At 44.4% G+C, this 13,484-nt stretch overlaps 1 protein-coding gene across 3 annotated transcripts in view; it reads right to left on the bottom strand.

Moving 5' to 3' along the window:
- Window positions 1-12,487, bottom strand: part of NMNAT3 (nicotinamide nucleotide adenylyltransferase 3) — a 111,295-nt gene extending 98,808 nt beyond the window's left edge. For all 3 annotated transcript variants that reach the window (XM_017853680.1, XM_017853681.1, XM_017853685.1), the window contains exon 1: window positions 12,223-12,487. The gene's annotated coding sequence lies outside the window, so the exon portion shown is untranslated. The remainder of the gene's footprint in view (window positions 1-12,222) is intronic.
- Window positions 12,488-13,484: the final 997 nt, after the last annotated feature.

Genomic DNA, 13,484 nt, shown 5'->3' with positions numbered 1-13,484 from the left:
CTGAGGCTTTTGTTCTGGGAAGCTTGGAAACATGGATTTAAGAGCACCTGACTGTCTTCACCCCAACACCCTCCAAGCATACCACACAAATCTAAAGTCAACTACTGTGTTTTTCCCCCCAAATTCCCAGCTTAGAGGGAAGTAAGGATTAAGGTCTCTTTGTGCAACGAAAAGAAAAACAGAAGGTGAGAACATCAGACAGTGAACATATAGAAATGTGAAGACTTGTTTGTTGAGAGTTCCCAAACTAAGGCATTAAACATTTTTTAATGCAATTTTTTAAAGCACTTTATATTACAGAAAATACCAAACATAAATGAAAGTAGAGAGATTAACATAGGAACCCTTTCTTAACTCAGGTCTAGCATCCCCAAGTTAGATACTCTTTACAGTCTGAAATTCAAATTTTGAATCACCATCCATGGTAGGCAGCTCCAGTTGTGGTCCTGCAACACCTTCACTTTCAAAACTGCTAGACTATGATTCCTCATGATTCTGAAAAGTCTGTCAATCAAGATGGCTAGAAAACTTCAACTTTCTGTGAAAAATGAGTGGTACAGGAGTCATGATTCCTGAAGAACAAAGCAGTTCCTCTTTCAATAGGGATACTGGAAAAAAAGAGTGTCTTCTGAGATAAGGGGCTATAAACTCCATGTAAGCCTGGAACGGCTATCTTCCCTACCTTAAAGAATGAAGCCAACTCAGCGGTAACAAGAGCTGAAAGACGGAGAAGGTGAGATTCCTAGCACCATCATCTAGCTGATAACCTGGACCCAGCTGTGCCTGATTCCCCAAAACGCTTCTATTATGTTAGCCATACTCCTAATTTTGCTTAATCTAGCTTCAGTGAAGTTTCTCTTCCTTACCATAGAAAGAATCTTGAATATAAGCCACCCCAGAAAGCCTTCTTTAAAGCAGTGAGCACAGCTGTCAATCTTTCTTGTGAAAATTAGAATTTTGCCTCCTTAATTTAACAAAACAATTTATATTCCTTAAAGAATACATTTCCTAGTAAAAATAACAAAAGACTGAGATTTAAGAATACTTCCTTGACAAAGGAGAATTCTACTTTGCTGGATTTTATCAGGACAGCAATTTTCAACGATATCTTAGTACTACTAATGTGATGACCACCACCCGCACCCTCCCCCACAATAAACTCCTGCTGGTGCTATTTTTGAACAGGACAAGCTGTCAGGGAGTAGTTCTGGGCTGACCTGGGAGACTCTACAGAAACTAGGCTTCGGGCTGCAGTCTTCTGGGATACACCCTGTACACGAAGCCAGGCCAAACAGGGTAGAACCAGATTCCAGTTTCAGTGACAGATTGAGGAAGAAACCACACAGGCCTTAAGTGGTACCTGCCACTGAGAAATGCAGTTATAGATGCAATAAAAGGAGGTGAAACACAGGCCCCGAGATACCTGTACTCATTCGCCTCCCTCCCTCCTTCTTCCCTCCTTGGCAAAGACCTCCTCAGCAAAGTGTGGACACAGAGCGCCCTGTGCTAGGCAGTATGGAAATAAGTTAAAGTACCCACAGTCCATAATCTCTAGGAGCCATGGTCTGGTGAAAGGAGACATGGTAAGTGCCATGACAGAATGAGGTACAAGGCACTGTGGGAAGAGGATGACCATGTTGGCTTGAGCTCTTGAGGAAGGCTTCCTAATTCTCTCCCATGAAAGATGGCATGTTATTCACTGCAGTGTTGTCTGTAATGGTAAAAAAATTGGAAACTGCTCAGTGCCTACCCATAGAAAACTAATTGAGTGATCTCAGGTAAAGCCCACAACAGAATACTATTCATTTGCAACAGGAGAGAGAGAGAGAGAGAGAGAGAGAGAGAGAGAGAGAGAGAGAGAGAGAGATCAAGACCTTTTTGTACTGGTAAGTCATCTCCAGAATTATTTTAAGTGGAAAAAAAAGCAAAATGTGGAACAGTGAGTATGAAATATTGTTTTGTATAAAAAGAGTGAAATATCAAAATATCTATAAACTCTTAAAGCATATAAAAATATAGCAGTGATTGTCTATGGGGAGGCAAATGTAGACGCTATGAGATGAGAGGGAATATTTTCATTGAATATATTCATATTTACTTTTCTTAACTTTTGAATCATGTAAAAATGTTACCTATCAAAAAATTTAATAAATAAAACGGAAAGCTTCTGTGGCATTCCAGGTGGTTCTCAGAGGAGTAGTCAGATATGTTGGAGACCTGTGGCAGATGTATTTTCCAACCCACGCACAACAGCATGCACTGTCCATAAGCTCTTCTTACAATGGGATGGTGACATGCCTCCCACAGTCAGGAGGGTCTATTCCGTCCCCCTGAAGATAGGCAGGCCAGAAAATATGGCAAAAGTGATACTATGAGACTTTTGAGGGTAGACCGTAAGAGGTGACCCAGCTTCCACCTGGTCCTCCAGGGATACCTGTTCTTAGGACCCAGCTGCCATGCTGTGCAGAAATGTAGACCACCTGATGTGCCATTCCAGCATCCCAGTGGAGGCCCCAGCTGCCAGCCACCATCAATTGTCAGTCACTGAATGAGAAAGCCTTTTAAACATTATTTTGAGTTGTGTTAATACATAATAATTGTACATATTTATAGGGTAACTTGTGATATTTTGCTACATGCATACAATGTGTAATCATGAGGAAATCCATAACCTCAAACATTTATCATTTCTTTATGTTGGGAACATTCCAAATCTTCTCTTCCTGCAATTTAAAAATCTACAATAAATTACTGTTAACTATTGTCACCCTATTGTGCTATCAGACACTAGAACTTACTCCTTCTAACTGTACATTTGTACCCATTAACCAACCTCCCTTTACTGTACCCACCTCACCCCTCCCCAACCCTTGCTACCCTCTGGTTACTATCATTCTACTCTACCTTCATGAGATCAACTCTTTGGCTCCCACATGAGTGAGAACATGCAATAATTTTCTTTCTGTGCCTGGGTTATTTCACTTAACATAATGTCCTCCAGTTCCATCCATGTTGCTGCAAATGACAGGATTTCATTCTTTTTATGGCCAAATAATGTATCATTATGCATATAATACCATGTTTTCTTTATTGATTGACAGAATGGTTGGCATACTGATGGTCATTTAGGTTGATTCCAAGTCTTGGCTATTATGAATAGTGCTACAATAAACATGGGAGTGCAGATATCTCCTCAATATGCTGATTTCCTTTCTTTTGGGTATATACCCAGCAGTGAGAGTGATCATTTGGTTGGTCTACTTTTAGTTTTCTGAGAAACTCCCATACTGCTTTTTATAATGGTTGGACTAAGTTATTTAATACATTCCCATTAATGATATAGTAGCATTCCTCTTTTTCTTCATCCTTGCTAGCATTTATTTTTTGTCTTTTTGATAATAGCCATTTTAAATAGGGTGAGATGACCTCTCATTGTGGTTTTGATTTGCATTTCCCTGATGTTAGTGATGTTGGGGATGTTTCATATGTCTGTTGGCCATTCATATGTCTTCTTTTGTGAAATCTCTTTTGGATCATTTGCACATTTTAAAAAATCAAAATATTTTGGCTTTTTTTTCCTGCTATTGAGTTGAGTTCTTTATATAGGCTTGTTATTAATTCCTTGTCAGATAGACAGTTTGCAAATATTTGCTCCCATTCTCTAGGTTTCTCTCGAGTGAGGAAGCCTTTGGAGTGGGTCCAGCCTCAGCCCCCCCAACTGCCTCTGAATGAGACCCAGAGTGAGAACTGCCTAGTTGAGCCCAGTCAACCCCCAGAATTGCAAGAGACAATAAAATTACAGTTTTAAGTTCCTAAATCTTAAGCCAGTTCAAGTTTTTTGCGCTTGTCTTACACTTGATTTTCCAAGACAGAAGCTTTCTGACAAGCCCATAATGGTGTATGTACGACTTCAAGGGGGTAGCAGAAACAATCTGAGAGGGGCAAGTATTTAGTCAGCCTTGTGCAAGAGGAAATAGTCTAGAACAAACAAAACATGCTGACTCTGGATGCCTACAGGAGCCACATGAGAAAGCATTCAACAGACTGCTGGACACAGATGTCTGGGTTATAGGGAGAGGATGTGATAGAGATAAGGATATGGGAGGTATCTATATAAAGGTGATGGTTAAATACCAGGTGTGTGAATGAAATTATCCAGGTGTAACGTACAGGCAAGAGGAACCCAAGGGAAGAATCTTGGGGATGCCCCACTAAAAATGCCAGCAGAGGAAAGGGAGCAGGTAGAGAAGTCAAAGAAGAAACAATGAGGGAAGAGAGAAGAAAGTCCAAGAAAGAACAGTTCAAAAGGTGGGGCACGGTCTGAGATATCACACGTTGCACTGAAAATATGGACAGAGAAAGCCTGTAAAATTTGGTAATATGAAGGTCGCTGGTGACCTATAGCAGAGCAGTCTTCCTGAGGGTAGGAAAAGAAAATCAAAATCTCAATGCATTTCCATTAATACAAATGACTTCAAACAAACTTTATAAGACAGAGAACAGCAAATAATTTGGGGCTTCCTGTTTTATCTTCTTAGCAACATTAGAGGAAATGAAGAAAGAAAATCAAAATGCACTTGATAGAAGGAAAAAAGGAAGGGAGACAGTCAGTCATTGACAAATAGAATACCTACCATCTGTATAACAGAGAGGTGGCTCAAAAGGCACTAGGTGGTCAAACCAGCTGCTTCTTGAATTCATCTTTAAAAAAATGTTTTTGGAAGGGAGACTATGAAAACTTCCTTTGTTGATCATTCCCAGAAATGGCAGGGACAAGTACAAAGGTATGTAAGAGCATGGAGAGTCCACAGACTTCATCTAGTGAAATAATTCTGACAAAGCTAAAGCAAAGACTGACAGAAATGGCATGTGTACATCTGGCCCCCAGCCCCATGACAGCATAACTCTGAGATGGTTCTACACTGGCTCTGGAGATCTCCCTCAGGATTAAAGCCCAGCTGCCCCTGCTGGTCATGGCTGCTTGATGGTACACTTCCCTAGCTCATTTCCCACCTTTTTGCTAGTGCTTCCTGGGCTCCACTCTCAAATGAACTACTCAGACTCAAGTCCTTGCCTTGTGTCGTGATTTCCTAATATTTAGCCAACTGATTGAGTTTAATTTAGAACATACCATTCATTGGCCATGCACTAGGCTTTGGCCAGGATTAGGTAGCAAATAATACACAGATATAAGGCCGTCACAGTGAGAGTTGGCAGTACACACATAATATCCAGTTCCTGAGATACTAGAATACCTTGCCTGCAAGACAAGAAGCCAGAATGATACAGGGCTACCCTAGGCAATTGCTAACTGTGTGTGTTGGGTTGCAGGGAGAGTTTGCTGAAATGTCACCAATAAGGCCTCTCAAGGCTGCAATTCCAAATTCCTCCTTCCTCCCACACTACTGGGGACCAGGAGAGGCAGTGGCCTTCTGTAACTTAAAAACCTTAAGAATTCAAGTCTATAGGGCCAGGGTGAGCACATCTGCAAGCCGTTCAGCCAGGAACCCAGATTGTATCCCTGGACTGAAAACCTGGAAACAGGGAGCCAAACCTGGCTTTAACATTCTTTTTGATTGGATGATTTAATTCAGGATAAGGCCACAAAGGTAGTGCCCTAAAATTACAAACTGAAGAAAGATCATTGTTTAATTTGGCTGATTTTAAGATTTTAAAATAGTTATAGGAATAATAAAACAATATGGAAAGCTTGACATATGAAAAAGGTTATCCATAATTCCCCTGTTCGTATGTAACTCTTGTCTCCTTAGAGGTTTCCCTTGAAGGTTGTTTTCCTACATATGTCTGTTATGTAATGGCACACATTACATAATGTTAAGGTTTCCCAGAGCATGTTAAGGTTTCCCATGTGACTAATCTTCATATTTTTAAGTACTACATAATATTCCATCAGCCTGTCGTTCTGTAATTTGTTCTCCTCCTATACAGTATATTCAGATCACTTCTAAGTTTTCACCACTACAAATAATGATGCAGAGAGCATTTTTATACAGTGGCTCTTTCTACTTTTCAGATTATTTTCTTAAAGCAGAATCTCAGAAGAAGCCAAAAGGTAGCAGCATTTCAGTGACACCTGAAACAGGCAGCTCCTATACTTTTATCATCGATGGTCCTTTGATTACTTACAAAACACAGCATGAGTAGCAGACAGTGGTATCCTTTCTCTCACACACAAAAAAATTAAGACAAGAATGACCAAGAGCATCATACAAGTTACATAGAAGAAGGCCAGATGGGAAATTAAAAGCAAAGCAGTCTTTGTTACTAAGTATAAGGTTTGTGCAATAAACCTATTACTGATCTTTAAAACGAAGATTTGAAAGTGAGTAATAATTCCAAGTTAGACTCCTACACACTAATTCATGTAACAGGCATTCTGTCCTAATGATCACTGGCTCACAGAGAAACTTCCAGCCTTCTAAAGGTTTCTCTTGACCTGACCTGGTGTGATTCCCTCACTCACACTGACACTCATTCACTCCCATCTGGCACTTATTAAGCCCAAATTCGGGTTGGTTTGCATCACATGTTTTCATCATTCTTTTCCTTTATGGTTGTAAACCTTTCAGCGAGCAGCCTGGCTGATAGCAGGGCTGCTGATGACAATGGTTAGGATGCAGTTAGGCTGAGCCATGCTTGTCAGCCTTGCTCCATACTCTCCTCTTTCCAGAACACTGTGACAAGTGGGAAGGAGCAGAATCAAGGCTCTAACCCCTACACACCTGCCTTTAATATGCTAACTCTGCTTCTGCAAGGCAGTTACAACCTCCACCCTGGGCTGTGTACCGCCTTGACACTTCATTTTTATAAGAGAAAGCAAAGAAAGGGGGTGTGCTGATGGAAGGGGAAGGCAGGAAGAAGACTGGCTCTAATTTAAAATCATCTTAGGAGCTCTAAAAAGTTCCAGGTTGACTGATGGACACATTTACTCCTCAAAACCCTTCTCATAAATATCCACCACTTAACATGTACTTTCAAGAGGCATAAATACTGTCAATGTGTCAGCCTTTATGAAAGGGAGATTTCCAGAACCACTTCTTTTCTCCATGGCTAAGAGCCACATGATTACAGTCCTATTATAGCTGTACCTTGAGAATATAGCCCTTCCCCACCAGTCTGGGCAAGGCAGGCAAACTCACCCCACTAAGAGTAGCATGGAGGCCTTTTCAATTTCTGTGCAGTGATGCATCCTTCCTTTGCTGTAGAGAAGATGGCAGCTTATCTCTGGTGATAAGGTCTACATCTGAGACTGGTAGGGATTGGAGATGTATTTTGTCAACAGCTCTGGCCAAAGTAACCCTCTAATAATATTCAAGTATGGACAGAGAATGTTTCCTGAGACTGGATCACATCTTATTTTGAAGAGGCCTTTAGTGTGATTTTCTCCTTGTTCTCAGCGGAAATGAATGGGTTTTGAAGGCAAGCATGGTGCCCCTCTGGAGAACTGCTGGTTCCTCACGAAGGACTGTGCTGGCATGGGTAGGATCACTGCCAGCTCACCCTGCCACAGCTGCACACAGATGGGTGGGCCCACCTTTCTGGACAACAGTAGTCAGCAGTGCCCTTCTTTCCTCTCAGACAGACCACTAGCCACAACATGATCAAATCTACGCCGGAGCCTCAGCCTGGTGTGCCCAGGAGTATCAGAGAAGGAGGAAACAAATAGGCTTTCAGGTGGACTCTGTCACTCAGAAGGGAAAAGGCTCCAGTGCCCACGCCACCAGATTTACCCTCAGGTGAGCTGGATCCCTGTTTGCTGATGCTACCCAAGATGAGATGTATTTAACACCGAGAACTGCAGTACCCCACCAGACAACATCCGAGGAGGAGCTCTAGAAACTATAAAGGGGTAAGTGAATTGGATCACAGCATTATTCTCCCATTTGGAAGCTAAAGCACAGTTGTTTTTAAAAGTATACATTCTCAATAGGATGACCTTGGCAGCATACACCATTGCTTACCAGGATTTATAGAAAAATATCATCCAGTGGTCTTCAAAGGTGTATGAAAAAATGAACATAAGCCTCCATCCAACACTTTGGGCCCCTCTCTCTCTAGGGATACTGACTATATTTCTCTATCTTTCTCCCTTCCACATGCGGCCCTGACACACCAGGCTCCTCCTTCAGGAGAGTTAACCCAGTTTAAAATGTGTTGCTGTATGTGTGTTTATGTGCTTAATTCTATTGTTAAATCTGTCTCATGATGTGTGCGGACTCCATGAGGGTCAGGACTATGTCATTTTGACTCACTGTTCGAATCCCCAGGACGCTGCTTGAAGTATTTGTAGAAGAAAGAAAGGGAGGAAGGAATAAAGAGAGAGAGAGAGAGAAAGAGGACAACGTGCCAGGCATGCTGCTGAGGACAGGGAATACTTGGTCCAAAGCTGTAGAAGTGCTCACAGCCCAGCAGAGGAGGTAATTCAGCGTGGCCAGAGAAGGGCAGGCCAACAGTCACCCACTGGTACTATGGGAAGGCTGAGGAGGGATTCAGGAAGGCTTCCCAGGCATTCTGGATTTAGGGGCAGCTCTGGCCAGAAGCAGGGACAGCAGAGAAGCACACGGATGCAGACCAGGCCTTCCCCCGGCAGGAAGGCAGCCCAGACACAGCACTCCTGGGTGGAAAGAGCAGACAGTGCTGACTTCCAGATGCATGGTCACCCTCATCCCAGGCACTTCCACCCAAAATCTATTACAAAGAATCTTAGATTTCCCTGGAGCTGATTTCTCAGATTCTCTCTAGCAACAGAATGTCTTTCTATTCCTAATTCCTAGAGTGGCACATGGGTCTATGTGTATGTGGGAGAAACCATGATGAAGGAATCATGAGTCCACTGCGGTTTGCTAAATACCATCATGCAGAACTGCACAGCTAAACCAATGGGGCAGGAGCTGCCACCCTGAAGCCTGCCCTGCGAAATGGGATCTGTCCATCTTTACTGGGGAACGAGCAAAGACAGACACTGGTGAGGACAAGCCACTTTATTTAAGAGCTTCGCCAGCCCAAAGTGGTTTAACATAGATGCATGGAAGATTTATCGAGATGATAAAATACCTGAACTTGAAAGGCACATAAATTATAATTTTGCAGGTTTTTTTCTTTTTAAAAATTCACATAGTCAAGTGCTTTAAATAATGAATGAAATGCACATAAAGTTGATTTCATTTCACACAAGCTGTCTGGTCAGTGTCTGCAGAGTGCCTTTGCTTCCAGGTGGGACTGAGTTCAGAATCCACGCCACCCGTCTGTGCCTACGGCCTTCAGTTTCCTTATCACAGTGGAGATCATTGGGAAGATGAATAAATATAATAATAAGGCAGCCATTATTGACAGGGCACTTACCTTACTACATGTGGTACACTGAGGTCAGTGCCTCATATGCTTATCTTGCTTAATGCTCCTAACAGCCCCATGAATTAGCTACAATGATTCTCATTTTATAGATGTAAAAACAGGTTTAGAGCACTTTGGTGATACATGGGAAAGTCACACAAGCAATTTTATCTGCTTACAAGACTGTAGTGTTCACCACTAAGCTGTGACATACATGAAACTATTTGGCCCTAAGCAAATGCTTAAACACATTAGTCATCTTTCCTTACCTTCATATTCCTTTTAAACACACACACACACACACACACACACACACACACACATGCACAGATACAGTGAAGAATCTGCCTCGGGTTTTTGTTCACTTATTTGTTCATGACTGATTCATGCCTTTTTGGCCTGGTACTCTACTGGGTGCAAAGTTTGCAAAATTAGACTCCATAGCTCCCACGTCAAAGAGCCAGACCAGTCTCAGGCAGTTACCATGCTCAAATGGATGGCAAGGGTCTGCAAGGAGCAGTGGCAGCCCCCTGCAGGGAACCCCCACTCAGCCATCGGTTAGAGACACATCATCAAAAAGACCATTTTAGACCTTTTTCAACCCTAGTTTTACCCAACTTTTGCTATGCTTTCTTTGGCCTGAGTCTACGAAGACACTCAAACTTTGGGACTTTCTGACAGTGCAGCTGCCCAGGAGGTCCTTTATCATGCAGAACACCCCTCTCTGCTGCCAGGCTCTTGCTTTATGGCAAAACCACTGCAACAGATAATCTAACTCCCAACTAATCACCCTGCACAGTTCCTTATACCGCCTCCACTCCTATCCCTCTCCTGCTGCTGCCCTGTTTTGTTTCATCAGTTTTTGTTCAGCCTAAGGAATGATATCAATAGTTATAGTAGTAGTATCCTCCTACATGTCAGGCACTGCTCTATGCATTTTAGGTCCTCGTTAAATCCCCATAATAACCTTCGGAGGTACACACTACAACTCTGCATATTTTAGTTCATTCAGGAGAAGTAAAGGGTGGGAGTTAATATTTCTTCAGGGCCAACTATATGCCAAGCACCTGTTAAGCCTGCACAATCCTCATGACACACATGGTGCGTGAGCTGCCCAGGGTCAGTCACAGAGCTGGGAAGTGCCAGGTCTGTGACCACCAAGCCTGGAGCTTCCCTTCTTATGGGCTGGCACCCTGCTGTGGTCTGAGAGCAGAAAAGGGAGGCTGCAAAATGGCTGCCCTCTCTCCTCTTCCCTCCAACGCCCTCTGTTAACATCTTACCTGTTCTTTTTTACCACTCCCCACAAATGGTGCCAGACTCCTGCCTCATCTGGGTTCCCCCACTCTCTGGGCCTCTCAGTTTTCATAGAGCACTTCCTTTGTCTACACCAATGGTGTAAACAGAGCCAAATAAGAAATTAGGATCATTTGAGCCAGTAAAATACAGTGAGCAGCTGACAGGTGTTTCCTGAAACCTAAAATGCTCTCCCAAATCCATGGGGTCTCAAGGTCTGACATGTCCTCAGCAAGGTACCAGCATAGTTGCTGCTTCTGGGAAGTCTTCTGTCCGGTTTTAGGAGTGACATCAAAAGCTGAGAACCACCAACGAAATTCAGGAAGTAACTGATGCTCAGTGGAGCTGTGTGAACCATACCTTCAGGGGCTCCTGGGTGGCTTTATGAGAAATGTGCACCTGGCCAAAAATACAGAAGCTTTCCCCTGTAAGGCCAGAGGGTCACACCCCTTCCTCTGGGTTCTGCCAGGGTGGAACAGTCACTTTATTTCACCTGGCCCACCCGACATGGGCTCCAGAAGGGCAGGGCCCCTGACTGATTTCTCTCTGAATCCTCAAAGCCAGGGTAAAGTGGGTGCCAGTTAAATGTTTCAAGAATGAACAACTAAACCAGTCATCATTTTAGAGAACAGGCTGTTTGAGAGATTCTACTCAGAACTACTTATTTGATAGAGGAAGAAACAGGACTCAAGGAGAGGGGAAGTGACTTTGCTGAGAGGCAGGCACACTGTGTTTAGTCCAGAACAACATCCAGCCTTGGATGTTTAGTGCTGAGTAACATCCAGCACCCATCATGCGGTGCTAAGTCATTTACATTCACCATTTCCATCCTCAATGGGTAGAACAGTCCCATTTTACAGAGGAGGAAGTTAAGGTGAAGGAACTTGCTTTCTCCCCAGCTCTCTGCAGGCCAGCCCCACCGACCCTCCTTTCCTCAAGCCACATTCTCTCCCAACAAAATGAGTGTGCTCTCTTGTTCCCCGCCTGCGAATTCTCTAAAGTTTTAGTTCCAGCAGCCTTTGTAGCTGGCGGCCCTGATAAAAGCTCTCCAGCACCCTAGACGTTCAGTCTTCATAGCTCTGACGACAGTTTTAACGTTCACACTTGTTTGCATAGATATCCATTTGCTGTCAGTCTCCCCCCACTGGACTGTGAGTTGCACCGGGACGGCACCACGTTTGTTGGCCTGCCACTGTAACCCCAGCACTTAGCTCAGCAGCGGGCACTGAGTGGCACACGTTAAGTATTTGTTAGACACCATGCTTATATTTTTAACCTTTGAGTGCACGAGTGCTAAAGGTGGGATCCGAACCCACGTCTCCGGGGCTCTGGTCATAGCCAAATGGGTGCTGGGGGGTTAGGTTGATACGCTGCAGTGAGAACCAACGGTGCGCAGAGGCAGCGCGGAGCTGTGCCCCGGTTCGCGCGACCTCGGATGGCTCTGCACTCCGCCGCCACCTGTCGCCCCAGCGGGGACTCCCAGGACTCCGTCGGGGGCCGGGAGTCAAGAGGGTCCTGACGTTCAGCCGCGATCCAGGTCCTAGCGGGCTGACGAGGGGCCCGGGCAGCGCTTACCTGCTATTCGCAGGGCTCAGCAACGGCGCTCGGAGAGTCTCGGGGGACTGCGGGACACTGCGGGGGACTAGGGGACCTGCTGGGCCTAGCTGGGGCTGTCAGTCAGCGCGCGGCCCGGCGCCCGAGGTCCGGGAGGGAACAACGTTTGGTCTCAGTACTCAAGCCTGCCTCCGGCCCGGGTAGCCTCGGGTCTAGACCGCCTAGTACCCGAGCTGGAGGCGGAGCCTAAGGCCAACGTGACCTTGCTCTCTCTTGGCGCCACAGGGCGGAAGGTGTCTGAGGCAAACAGATCTGCGCCCCGCCCCCTCGCTGGGGCCGGCCCTAAGGAGAACCGGCCCTGGCCCCGCCCCGGGTCCCTAAGTCCCACCCTCTTCCCGCCCCCGTCACCGCCCGTTGGCTCCCCACCGCCAAGGCCGTTTTGTGTTGCGTGCGTGTTTGCTATTTATTTTCCTGTTTTGTATTGTTTGTTTTGTATTTTTATTTAATTTTGTTTTTAAAAAAATACACGAAAGTAACGCCCACTTGCTTATTACGAAATAAAATTATCTAGACTTGCTTATAATGAAAGCAACAGGGCACCTCTCCCTCCCATCACAGCTCTTTTTAACAATTCCTCTGTTAATTTCTTCTGGTGGTCACCCGCTTGTCGCAAAAAATAAATAAACAAATAAATAAAATAAAAGAAGCTTACATGGCGATTTCTTGATTTATCCATTGACTTTCTGCCATGTTATATGAGGATTTACTCTCTTACTGCGCGGCCCGTTTCCTTCTGACAAATTTACACCTCTATTCTCAATCCCTGCCCTGGTAAACGCCAGACCTCAAATCAGGGAAGGATTTCTGGGGCCTGAAGCATACACAGTTGTGTGGGGATAGGGGAAGAGAGGGCTGCTTAAGAAAGAGAAGACAGAATTAGGGCTTGACAGTGAACATTTATTTAGAATGAGAAAATAAATCATAACAGAATCTTGGGGCCTTGGAGATTGGGGTCCCTATCGCCTGAAACCTTCTGAGGAAATTTACGTCCCAAATTTGCTTCCCTAATGCAGTCTGGCTTCCTCTGCCCACCCAGAACTCTCCATAAGCCCCCAGGGCTCATGGGAGCCTTACAGGGAGAGGGCTTGAAGGACAAGATTCACTAGATTCTGCCAATATGGTTTTCTAATGGAGTGAATTGGAGTGTGCGAAAAAGAGAGCCATCAAGGATGATGTCAAGGTTTTTTGATTGCTGTACACTTAATTTCCAGCGTTTCCTAGAC

The sequence above is a fragment of the Rhinopithecus bieti genome, unplaced genomic scaffold (assembly GCF_001698545.2).
Source record: "Rhinopithecus bieti isolate Rb0 unplaced genomic scaffold, ASM169854v2 scaffold_35885, whole genome shotgun sequence".
NCBI classification, from domain to species: Eukaryota; Metazoa; Chordata; class Mammalia; order Primates; family Cercopithecidae; genus Rhinopithecus; species Rhinopithecus bieti.
Note: the sequence above shows the minus strand (reverse complement) of the source record. Positions and strands in the feature narration are given on the sequence as shown.